Here is a 12,316-nt window from a genome sequence, read left to right as displayed (position 1 = left end):
CCACCCTCCATCTTCATGGTGGTGGGTACAACCACTTTCCTGATCCCTTCTAATGTCAGCACATTTTCTCTGTTCATTATTTCCTATTTATTCTGTATATAGTCTGTATTCGATTTGCAAGATAATGTTTGCCATTGTTTCTGGTCCTTGGTAGGCATTATATGAATGCTAGTATCATTATTACAATGATGATACAGTTGTGGTTTACAGGTTGTCTTCCCCCATTAGATTGTGAGCTCTATGAGTTTGCCTTTCTTTTTTGAGACTTGCCCAGTCAGGGTCACACACTTGTAAGTGTCTGAGGTCAAATTTGAATTCAAGTCTTTCTGAATCACTCTTTCTACATTGAAGTAATAAGTGGTGGAGATAGGAGAGATCCTTCAAGGCAACACTCTTTATCTTCTAATTTCATTTATCTCAAGAATGTTAAGAGTGTTGGACTTCCACACCCTGATATGATATAGTCCTCACATTTAGAGTAACCCAGACCTAGGAGGACCTTAGGAGTCCACTGGTTCAGTTCCCTTTTACAGAGGACTAAACAGCCAAGCATTCTGGTTCCAAAGCCAAGACTTTGTGCTGGTCAGAAATGGTGATATTAGCACCCTTGGCCACTTTCTGAGCAGGACTAGAGTGATTATTGAAACACTGGTCACTATTGCTCTCAGAGTCTCATGGGTTAGCCATAAAGTCAAGGAAACCATCCAGGTCTTATTCTAAACATCCCAGTTCCACATCATAGGCATTATCCTGGTGCAGGTCTTGGTCACTTCACCTGTGGACTATTATAATAGCCTGGAGGAGAGAAGGAGTCTGTGCCCTTCCCAGTTGTTTGAGTGAGACTAGACATCTTTGGTCATCATGTTTATGAGGCAAATCTTAAGGACCATTTGCTAAGTTCATATTGAGTGAATAACTAGACTTTGGAATCCTTTTTTTTTTAATTTTGAAAATTTGATAGAAACAAGTTATATACAGGAAAAATAGGAAATAACCAACAGAGGGAAAGCACTGGCATTAAGAGGGATCAGAAAAAGGTTCCAGGAGAAGGTAAGATTTTAGTTGAGACTTGAATGAAGCTAGGGAGGAGGCAGAGAAGAGGAAAAAGAGCATTCCAGGCAAGTGGGACGAATCTGAGGAACTTCAGAGCTGCAAAATGGCTCAGAGGATAGACTTAAGGATCTGAAGTCAGGAAGACTCATAATCTTAAATTTAAATCTGGACTCAGACACTAGCTGTATCACCCTGGGCAAATCACTTAACTCTGTTTGCCTCAGTTTCTTCTCTGGAAAAAAAAATGGACTGGAGAAAAAAATAGCAAACCATTCCATTATCATTGCCAAGAAAATCCCAAATGGGGTCACAAGAGTTAGACATAACTGAAATGATAACAATAGTAAGGTACACTAAGCAGGCAGGGTGTGTCTATCCCAAGACTTCCCGCTTCACTTCATCCTCTATTCAAAGTGATTTTTCTAAAGCACAGATCTAACCATTCTACTCAATAAAGTCCAGTGACTCTCTTACCTTCCAGACCAAATAAAAATTGCTCCATTTGACTTTTAAAGCCTCTCATAATCTATCCTAGCCCTTACCTTTTCAATCTTCTGATATCCTTTGGGGGGGGGAGTTTTTTAATTTTTTAAGATATTTATTTATTATTCTCTCCAGTTAATATAAGAAACATTTTATCATTTTTTTGTTTTGAATTCTAAATTCTTTCCTCTCTCTTTGAGAAATAAGTAATTTGATGTAGATTATGCATGTGCAGAAAGCACAGATTAAAAACAAGAGAAATAAAGTTTTAAAAAAGTATGCTCTTGGGGTGGCTAGGTGGTGCAGTGGATAGAGCACTGGCCCTGGAGTCAGGAGTACCTGAATTCAAATCTGACCTCAGACACTTAATCATTACCTAGCTGTGTGGCCTGGGGCAAGTCACTTAACCCCATTGCCTTGCAAAAGTATGCTTTTATCTGAATTCAAATTCCATTAGTTTTCTCTCTGGGGATGAATAGCTTTTTTCATCATGACTCTCGCAATTGTCTTTGATCATTATATTACGAAGAATAGCTGTCATTCACAACTGATCATCATACAATTTTGCTGTTACTAATGTATAATGTTCTGGTTTTGTTCTTTTTCCTTTCAGCCCATGTAAGTTTTTTCAGGTTTTTCTGAATTCCACTTGCTAATCAATTCTTTTTTTTTAAATGGGACTCTTCTTTTTTTTTTTTTGGTTCATTTGTTTGTTTTGTAAGGCAATGGGGGTTAATTGACTTGACCAAGGTCACACAGCTAGATAATGATTAAGTATCTGAGGCCGGATTTGAATTCAGGTCCTCCTGACTCCAGGGCCAGGGCTCTATCCACTCACATCATTTCTTATTTTTTTTTTTAAATTTTTTGCAAGGCAATGGGGTTAAGTAGCTTGCCCAAGGTCACACAGCTAAGTAATTATTAAGTGTCTGAGACCCTGGATTTGAACTCAGGTACTCCTGACTCCAGGGCCAGTGCTTTATCCGGTGCACCACCTAGCCACCCCTACTCGCATCATTTCTTAAAGAACAATAGTATTCCATTAAATTAATATATCACAATTTGCTCAGCCATTCCCCAATTAATTCCCCTCAACTTCTAATTCTTAGTCGTCACTAAAAGAGCTGATAAAATTATTTCTGTACAAACAGACCTTACCTTTTTTTATGAACTCTTTGGGTTACAGACCTAGTAGTGATAATGCTTGGTCAATCCATTTGGGCATAGTTCCAAATTGCTCTTCAGAATGGTTAAATAGGTTCACAATTCCACCAATAGTACATTAGCGTCTCAATCTTCTCACATCTGTTCCAACACTATTATTTTCTTTTCATGGAGTGGTACCTCAGTTATTTTAATTTGCATATCTTTAATCAATAGTGAATTCTAGCATTTTTATATGACTAGATACTTTTGATTTCTTTATCTGAAAGTTTCCTGTTCATATCCTTTGACCATTTATCAATTGAGGAATGCCTCTTATTCTTATACATTTAACTCAATTTTCTATATATTTGAGAAACGAGGTCTTTATCCGAGAAACTTGCTGCAATTTCTTCAGCTATGTTTACTGTGTATTTCCCTCCCTCCTATTTCCCCTCCCCCAGTTTATCCTACTCCTTTCATCCTGTCCATTCTCCAAAGTGTTTTGCTTCTTAAATCTTCTTATACCTTACATATCTCTTCCCAGGCTTTGCAATACACTGACATTAGCCTCCTTCCATCTCTCTAGACCTTTCTTCATAGCCTGAAATTCTCTCCCTCCTCATTTCAACTTCCTAGCTTTCCAGAAGGCTTTCTAATCTCTCAGCTAAAGTCCCACAGGAATCACTTCCTAGTACTTTTGTATCTTTCTTCCTTTCTTTGGTTGATTACATTCCATTTACATCTTGTTTATGTAGTTCTTTGGATTATCTCCCCCATTTGACTGTGAGTTCCTTGAGGGTAGGTAACTGCTTAGCAAAGCTTCAGTCACTGAATAGGTGGTTGACTTGGATTGACTAGCTGTAGAGGACTCTTTAAATTTTGAAGTTTGATGAAGGAAGTTTCTTCACCCAAGATTCCCCATTTCAATAAAATCACAGGTCTAGTCTCTATCTTTTATGCTCCATCACTCTCCTAATTGGCTCCATCTTTGATCTTCAATTGGTTTTCTCTTATCTCCCACCTTCTTGACTTTGCACTGACAAACTCCCCTTTCCATAAAGCACTCTATCTATACCTCAGGCTCTAAAATTCAAACTAAGCTCAAGGACTACCTACCTGAAAGCTTTCTAACTCCTCCTCCAAGCTACAGGTGCTCCTCTTATAAATAGCCTTGTGCTTATTTTCTATATAAAATTGTTTCCCTCTTTTTTTTTTGTCCTTACATCTCCTCCTAGAGCAGAGTAGGGACTTGATTACTCAATTCATTATCTCAGAATATTCAGCCTACCAGGGCTAAGATTTTCAGTATCAGTCTAAACTGGTTCTCAGCAGAATAAAATGGAGTGAGTGAGCCCAGGTAATCATCTTCAATAGAGTTGGAACTGCCCCTGAAGTCAGGAAAACCTGATCTAGCCTCAGACTACCTGTGTGACCTTGGGTAAGTCACTTAAACCTGATTGCCGCGCATCCAGGGCCATTTCTTGATCCATATCTGGTCACTGGACCCAGATGGCTCTAGAGGAGAAAGTGAGGCTGGGGATTTAGCATGCACCCCCCCCACACACTCAAATCTAATTCATTTGCTGATCATGATATCACCTCCCTGAAGTCAAGATCTTTGAAAAAAAAAAGAACAAAAACATCTCATCCAGAATTAAATTCATAAGAATAAGAATAATTAAGTAATTTCCATATATTACCTTAATCATCATTATATACATTTGCTTGTCCCTGCCTTTAGTAAGCTGTGAATTTCTTAAAGGGCCAAATTGTGGTTTTGCTTTTTTGCTGTTGTTGTACCTCTGTTTTGTTGCTGCTGTTTGTTGTCATCTCTGGTGAGTTAAGGCTCTGTCTTCCCCAAGCACAGGAAGATTTCCCCAGGCAGAATTGGGCAGATAAGAACAATTTGTTCCTAGGGCCATAGAGCTGATGCTCTGAAACACTTAGAGCTTAATCAGACATCAAGGACACCAAGGTCATTCACTGCATCCAATGCCATGGCCAGTCATCACGACTTTGATGACTATGGAAGACAGAGTGAGGCTAACAAATCTGTACAGCTCTACCTCACACATCCAATTCGCTTGAAATTCCAGACAGCACCCTAGGATGTCATTGCATGTTTTCCAAAGCAAAGGACAAAAATATCTCCATGGGCAGGCTCAGTGTACTCAGTTCTTTGCCTGGTCTTTATTTGATGTTCTCATCCCTCACCCCCCCCCCCCCCCAGCTTATTCCACTGCCAAACCCATCCTAGGTCTCCAAACCCCTCAGGATTTCAGTTCCATTGTTTCAAGCCCTTAGCTTCCCTTTCTCCCAACCCCAGGCTGTGCCAGTCTCAGTCCTTATCTGCTTCAGTCTGATTCAATCCCTTCTGGGTTGAGGGAGGGAGTGGAATGCTAATTAATTATCCCCTATTCTTTTGTACCAGATTCTTTTTGCCACAAAAGTCTCTGAAATCAGGAAATTAGCACCAGTCTAACTCCAGATCAGCTAATCAAAAAACTAGAATTTGCTTCTTTCTTTATATTTCCAGTCCTTTTTATCCTAAACTGTCTGGCAATAACACTTTTTTTTAAGGTTTGTTTTTTTTTTTTTTTGGCAAGGCAATGGGGTTAAGAGGCTTGCCCAAGGCCACATATCTAGATAATTATTAAGTGTCTGAGACCAGATTTGAACCCAGGTACTCCTGGCTCTGGGGCTGGTGCTCTATCCACCCCAATAACACTCTTAATAAATAGAATTGACCAATAGAATTGAACTATTTGTCAAATTTATTCTTTCCATAATAGACTGGTTAGGGGCAGAGAAAAAGTCTGAATTTTAAATAGGTTTTTGTTTGGGGGGGGACTTCATTCTTGAAGAAGACCATGATATCAGGGAGGTGATGCCATAATAATTGGATTTGAGTGAGGTCCTGCTGTGCTAAATCAGCAATCTCAACTTTTCCCTCCGGAATCATCTGAGTCCACTGGGGAGATATGAATCATGACAACTGGAGATTGCTCTGGATGCAAAGTTAAGTGACTTGCCCAAGGTCACACAGACAATAAGAGTCAAGTATCTGAGGCAGGATTCAAACTCTCATCCTCCTGACTCCAAGACCAATTCTCTATCCACCATCACCTTTTTGTAAGCCTTTGAGTTCCACATTTTTCTACCCCCCCCTTTCCTTCCCCCTTCCCCATGATGAGTAATTTGATATAGGTTTTATATATATATATATAATCATATTTAGCATATTTTCATATTAATCATATCGTAAAAGAAGGATCAGAACTAAAGGGAAAAATGGCATGAGAAAAGAAAAATAAAATAAAACAAGTTTAAAAAGTGAAAATGTATATTTTGGTCTGCATTCAGAGGTCACAGTTTTTTCTCTGGAAACTTCTTATGTTTGGTTTTGGTTTGTTTGTTGGGTGGTTGGTTGGGTGGGTTTTTGGCTGGTTCTTGTCCTTCATTGTGGAGGAAGACCAAAATGACATCACTCTGAGACAAATTATAATGTGTCCAGTTATGGCTAATTAGATCAATAGGAGCTCAGAATGCTCTACCACAGGTCAGGCACAAATGGGAACACCTTGGGATGGGTACTCTAAACTTATAGTTATCACATTTACCTTTGAGCTGCTTCCATTCTGCCTTTCACAGACACCTCTCTGATGAAGGCATGCCATGTTGAGCAGTCCTGTGCCAGTGTTTCCCATGCCGCACAATCAATTCCAAAGTTCTTCAACAAAACCTTCAGGGTGTCTCACTATCACTTCTTCTGACCCTGTTGTGAGTGCTTAGCTTGAGTGAATTCTCCATAAAATAATTTTTCTGGTCTGGCATTCTGACAACATGTCTGGCCCATCATCGTTGCACTCTTTGTAGTAATGTTGGCATGCTTGGCAGTTTAGCTCAAGAAAGGATCTCGGTGACTGGTATCAGCTCCTGCCAGGTGATCTGCAGAATCTTCCTAAGACAATTTAAATGGAAACAATTCCATTTCCTGACATGGCACAGGTAGACTGTCCAGATTTCACGGACACACAACAACGGCTCTGTAGACCTTCAGTTTGGTGTCTCTTCTCTCCCACACTTTCTTTCAGAGCTTCCCAAATACTGAGCTAGCTCTGGCAATGGGAGTATCATCTTCATTGTCAATGTTGTACCTCCTTGAAGGACACTGCCAAGGTAAATGAACTTGTCCACTCAAGACTTCTCCATTTGCTGTAATCAATGGTTCCACGTATGGATGGTGTGGTGCTGGCAGATGGAACACCTGGGTTTTCTTGGTTTTAATTGTTAAACCAAAATGAGCACAAACAGCAGAGGATAGGTCCATTATTGTTGCATCTCAGTTTCAGAGGCTGCATCGAAAGCACAATAATTTCTTATATCAACCCCCAATATTTTGAAACTGTAATGGGAAAGTTGAGAAGTGCAAGGGATAATTCTATGTAATAACTACACAAACATGTAAAGGGAAAAAGAAAACAGAATGAGTCCCTGACTTTAAGGAACTTTACCTGCCTTTAAAGGCATCATCTGTGGTGCTTTATCCACTAGAGTGCTAAGGCTGAAGCCAGGAAGACTTGACTTTGACTTCATCCCTGATAATTCCTAGTTTCCAAAACTTACTTGGGTAAATCGTTTAATCTCTGTTTTCCTTGGTTTTCTCAACTAAAATAGGAATAATAATAATACTATCTACCTCCAGGTTATTGTAAGGATCAAATGAGATAATATTTATTTTTATTTTTGTTTTAAGTGTTTGGTACATAATTTCCTTCTCCTCATTGTTTTTTTTAGATTTGTGTTTAGCCAAATGTTACTATAGAGTAAGAAAAAACCTCTCACTCCCCAAATTTGTGCTGATCTCTCCCACCAGTATAACTAAGGGGAAATTGGGTTCAAGATTAGAGAATAAATAAGGCCTGCAAAAGAAGTAATTCATAGCAGATCCTAGTTGTTAGAGATCCTCCCTTTAGGCATTGAAGGAGCTTCCTCTGAATTGGGGACATAATTTATCATTATATGAATCTGCATTATCTATCCATATCTATCTATATGTATTTGTGTGTCTGCATTATTGAACAATTTCACTCATTTATCATCACAGCAAGTTTATGCTTAAGATTCTTCAAACTAATCTTCAGCAATACATAAACCATGAATTAGCAAAAAAAAAAAAAACCCAAACTGACTGGTTTTCAAAGAGGCAGAGGATCTTGAGACCAAATTGCTCACATTCACTGGATTAGAAAGAAAGCAAGAGTTCTACAAAAACATCTACTTCTCCTCCATTCATGTGTAGATCATGATAAACTATGGCAAATCCTCAAAGAGATAGGAGTACCAGATCATCTTACTTGGCTCTTGAGGAACCTGTATGAGGGTCAAAAAAACAACAGAACTTAGTAATATAAAATTGGAAAAATAGCACAAGACTATATATATCACCTTTATTTTAACTTAAATGGAAAATCCAGGCTGGATGAATCAAAAGCTAGAATTAAGGTCTCTTGAAGAAATATTAACAGTTTCAGATATCCAGACAATACTACTCTGATGGCAAAAAGTGAAGAGAAATTAAGAAATTTCTTGATTAGGGGAAAAGAGGAGAGTGTAAAAATCTGCCTGAAGCTTAACATTAAAAACAAGCAAACAAACAAACAAAAAAAAAAACAACTAAGATCTTGGGAACTGGCACCATCACTTCCTGGCAAATAGAGGGAGAAGAAATGGAAGCAGTATTACATTTTTTATTCTTGGCCTCAAAGATCAATTCAAATGGTGACTGCAGCCAAGCAATTAAAAGTTCAGTGCATACTTTTTTGGAAGGAAAAGTTATAGCACATCTAGACAGTACACTCAAAAAGCAGAGCCATCATTTTGCTGACAAAGGTCTATGTAGTGAAAACTATGGTTTTTCCATTAGCAATGTATGACTGTGAGAATCGAACCATAAGAAAAACTGAGGTGCTGCAGAACTGATGTTTTTGCATTGTGGTGCTGGAGAAGACTTTTTTTTAAACATTTAAATGACTAATTATCTTATTTTTTCCCCCAATTACATGTAAAAGCAACTTTTAGTTATTTTTTTTGCAAGGCAATGGGGTTAAGTAACTTGCCTAAGGTCACACAGCTAGGTGATTATTAAGTGTCTGAGGCTGGATTTGAACTCAGGTCCTCCTGACTCCAGGGGCAATACCCTATTCACTGTGCCACCTAGCTCCCCCTAAAAGCAATTTTTTTTTTGAAAGGCAAATGGGGTTAAGTGGCTTGCCCAGGCCACACAGCTAGGTGTTATTAAATGTCTGAGACTGGATTTGAACCCAGGTACTCCTGATTCCAGAGCTGGTGCTTTATCCACTGTGCCACCTAGCCGCCCCTAAAAGCAATTTTTAACATTTTAAACTTTTGGGTTCAAAATTTTCTTTCTCCTTTCCCTCTTTCATCATTGAGAAGGCAAGCAATTTGGTAAAAGTTACCACAGACATACAAAATATATTTGGAGAAGACTTTTGAGAGACGCTTGGACAGTAAGGAGGGAGAGAGGAGGGAGATACTAGAAACCAGGGAAAGAAAGCCAGGGATTCATGTGGAAAGGAGGTAAACCTGAAGCTGGATCCTCAAGAAAGTTAGGAGGATCAGAGGATTTGCTAAGCACTTTGGAAAGCAGTTCCTGGGGGGAGGGGGCATCTGGGGGATGGGGGAAGGGACTACCTACTTTTCCCCTTGGATGGTAGACTGGGGTGGCTAGATGCCCTGGAGTCAGGAGTACCCGGGTTCAAATCCAGTCTCAGACACTTAATAATTACCTAGCTGTGTGGCCTTGGGCAAGCCACTTCACCCCATTTGCCTTGCAAAAAAAACCCACTTTGGATGGTAAAGACTAAAGAATGGGACAAGTAAAAGGGGGAGTGGGACTACATCCCTACCCTTCCTCCAAGACCCAATCATATGTAAAGCCCTGAATTCTGACTCAGAATTAGAATCGAAAGGGATTCTAGTTCAAGATCTTCATTATACAAGTGAAAAAATTGTGATCCAAAGAGGTAAGGCAAGTCAAGACAAATCATTCAATATTTATTAATATCTAATATCAATATTTATTAATATCTAATATTGGCAAAGTTGACCAAAAAAAGGGGGAACATGACAAATGATGGAGGGGATGTGTTGGAATCAACCCAAAATGGTTCCCCAGAACCGATGATTAAATTTTCAGTGTGAGCATGCCCACCTCAGAATTTGGCATACACCACAAATCACAAATGATTTTTTTTTTTTTGCTTTGCTGATTGTATGGAGACTAAGAAAGTAATGGAGAAAATGCCGACTCAACTATCTTGCTGAAATTGAACCATTAACAGTAACTCTTGGTGTCTATTCATCCAATCCACTCTCCTCGTATTATTGTCTATTTGGCACCTTCCCATCCTTTCTCAGATAAGACCATGAAATACATTGTCAAAATCTTTGATAAAAACCAGGTAAGCTCTTTTATAACATTTCCTCTCATCCAGTTCAGTAGTCCTTCATAAAAAAAAAAAAAAGGAACCAAGGTCGCCCTGTTCTTTTTGGTAATCATGGTCTCCAAGTCATGATTACCAGCTTGCCAACCAAACCTTTAAGAATGCATTTTGAAATTTTCTCAGGGACAAGAGGCAAACTCCCTTGACCTTTTGCAGACTCTTTTCTTCCCATTTCTGGGAAATGGAGGTGAAGTTTTTCCTTCTCCAACCTTGAAGGATCTCTCCTTTCCCCCAGGATTTTTAAGATATCCCTTAAAGTGGCCTAGCCATCAGTCCCAGTGACTTGTTTATTTTCAGCATTGAGGTTTGCTATAGTGATCTGGCCCAGGTGGCTTCACTTCATCAAGGATAGCTATCACCTTATTTATCTGGGCTATCAACTCTCTTCCATTCTTTGCAGTGCAAAGAGCATTCTCCTTTACAGAGAAATCAGAAACAAAATAAAAATTTAGCCCTGTGCTTTCTTGGATCCTCTTTATTCTCCCGATGTCCCCCAGCCCACCTTTTTGCTGAACAGCCTCATTCTGCCCTTCCAAGCTTCTGACATTAATTTAACTTGACAGTGCTACAGATGAAGTTGGACCAAATTTATTACCTCCAGAAGCCATTTCAAATCTTTCTTTCTAGTCTCAAGCTTTCCACACCTTCCTGTACCCTGACTTTCTCAGTTTTGTTTTTTTTTTCTAGATTTTTCAAGGCAATGGGGTTAAGTGACTTGCCCAAGGCCACACAGCTAGGTAATTATTAAGTGTCTGAGGTCAGATTTGAACCCAGGTACTCCTGACTCCAGGGCCATTGCTCTATCCACTGCGCCACCTAACCGCCCCCCACTTTCTCAGTTTTTGAATGAAAAATAAGGTCATTTTACTCATCTTCAAAATGCTTTGACTTCATTTCCCACCATTTCCTCCTTTTCCCCAATCTTTTTTTTTTTGCAAGGCAAATGGGACCGCTAAGTAATTATTAAGTGTCTGAGACTGGATTTGAACCCAGGTACTCCTGACTCCAAGGCCGGTGCTTTATCCACTACACCACCTAGCTGCCCCTACCTTTTCCCCAATCTTTGACAATTTGGTGAAGTCAGCCCCTTTAAATGGCTCTTCATCCCATCCTCCTATCTTCTCTAGCAGACTACAATTTCAATTTTTTCCCAGCTTTCCCATCACCATCTTCAACCTCTTTTCATTTATTGGTTCCATCTACTCTATCTTTACAAACTTTCTCTAGAACCATCCTCTTAAATTAGCATACTTTAGTCCTTTCCTTACTCAAACTCAAAGAAAAAAAAGTCTATTCTCTCTACTCCCACTTCTCTTCCTTTCAATTACTTTTCTGCTCTCTCCAATTTAGCTTCCAACCTCCTCTCTGAATCTGTTTCCCTCTTTGTACAATGAGCAGATTGCACTACATGATGATTTCTAAGGTCCCTTTCCATCTCTCACATATATAATATAAATCACCCTTCTCCACCTATCTTGCCCCAGATTTCCCTGTCAAAGATGAGGAGGAAGTCAGATACAAAGGACCATACATCATAGATCTCAAAGTACCAAACTGGGCTAATTTTGAAGCCAACACACCAAATTTAATCACAGGCCCCCATTCACTGCTCCCACACCCATGCCAGAGGCAAAAAAGTGCAGAGAAAAGATTTGTTCTTACAAATTGAGAATTTAGTTGTTAGAAATTGAGATGTTTAGTTGGGTGGGTAGGTATGAATTGGTACCTTCAGTTAGGAAGACCTGAGTTCAAATCAGACCTTAACTCAGTTTGCCTCAGTTTCCTCATCTGCAAAATGATAAGGAAAAGGAAAATACAAACCACTCCAGTCTCTCTGCTAAGAAAACTCCACATGAGGTCACCAAGAGTCAGTCATGACTGAATAAGAACAATGGAATTTCTTCCACTGTAAATTAAGGCTGAAGTGTGGGATGGGAGGGACCAAATTACCTTGAATACAATTCAAGACTGCAATTTCAATTCTAGGCAATGGGAGGGATTGCTAAAGAAAAGTCCTTGCCCCTCTGGGGGGGCTTCTATTCATTGTATTTGGGAATTCAGGTTGACACCAACAAATATGGCATACATAAAGAGTACAAACCAAGGAA

This window comes from Macrotis lagotis, chromosome 1 (genome assembly GCF_037893015.1).
Source record: "Macrotis lagotis isolate mMagLag1 chromosome 1, bilby.v1.9.chrom.fasta, whole genome shotgun sequence".
Classification (NCBI taxonomy): domain Eukaryota; kingdom Metazoa; phylum Chordata; class Mammalia; order Peramelemorphia; family Peramelidae; genus Macrotis; species Macrotis lagotis.
Note: the sequence above shows the minus strand (reverse complement) of the source record.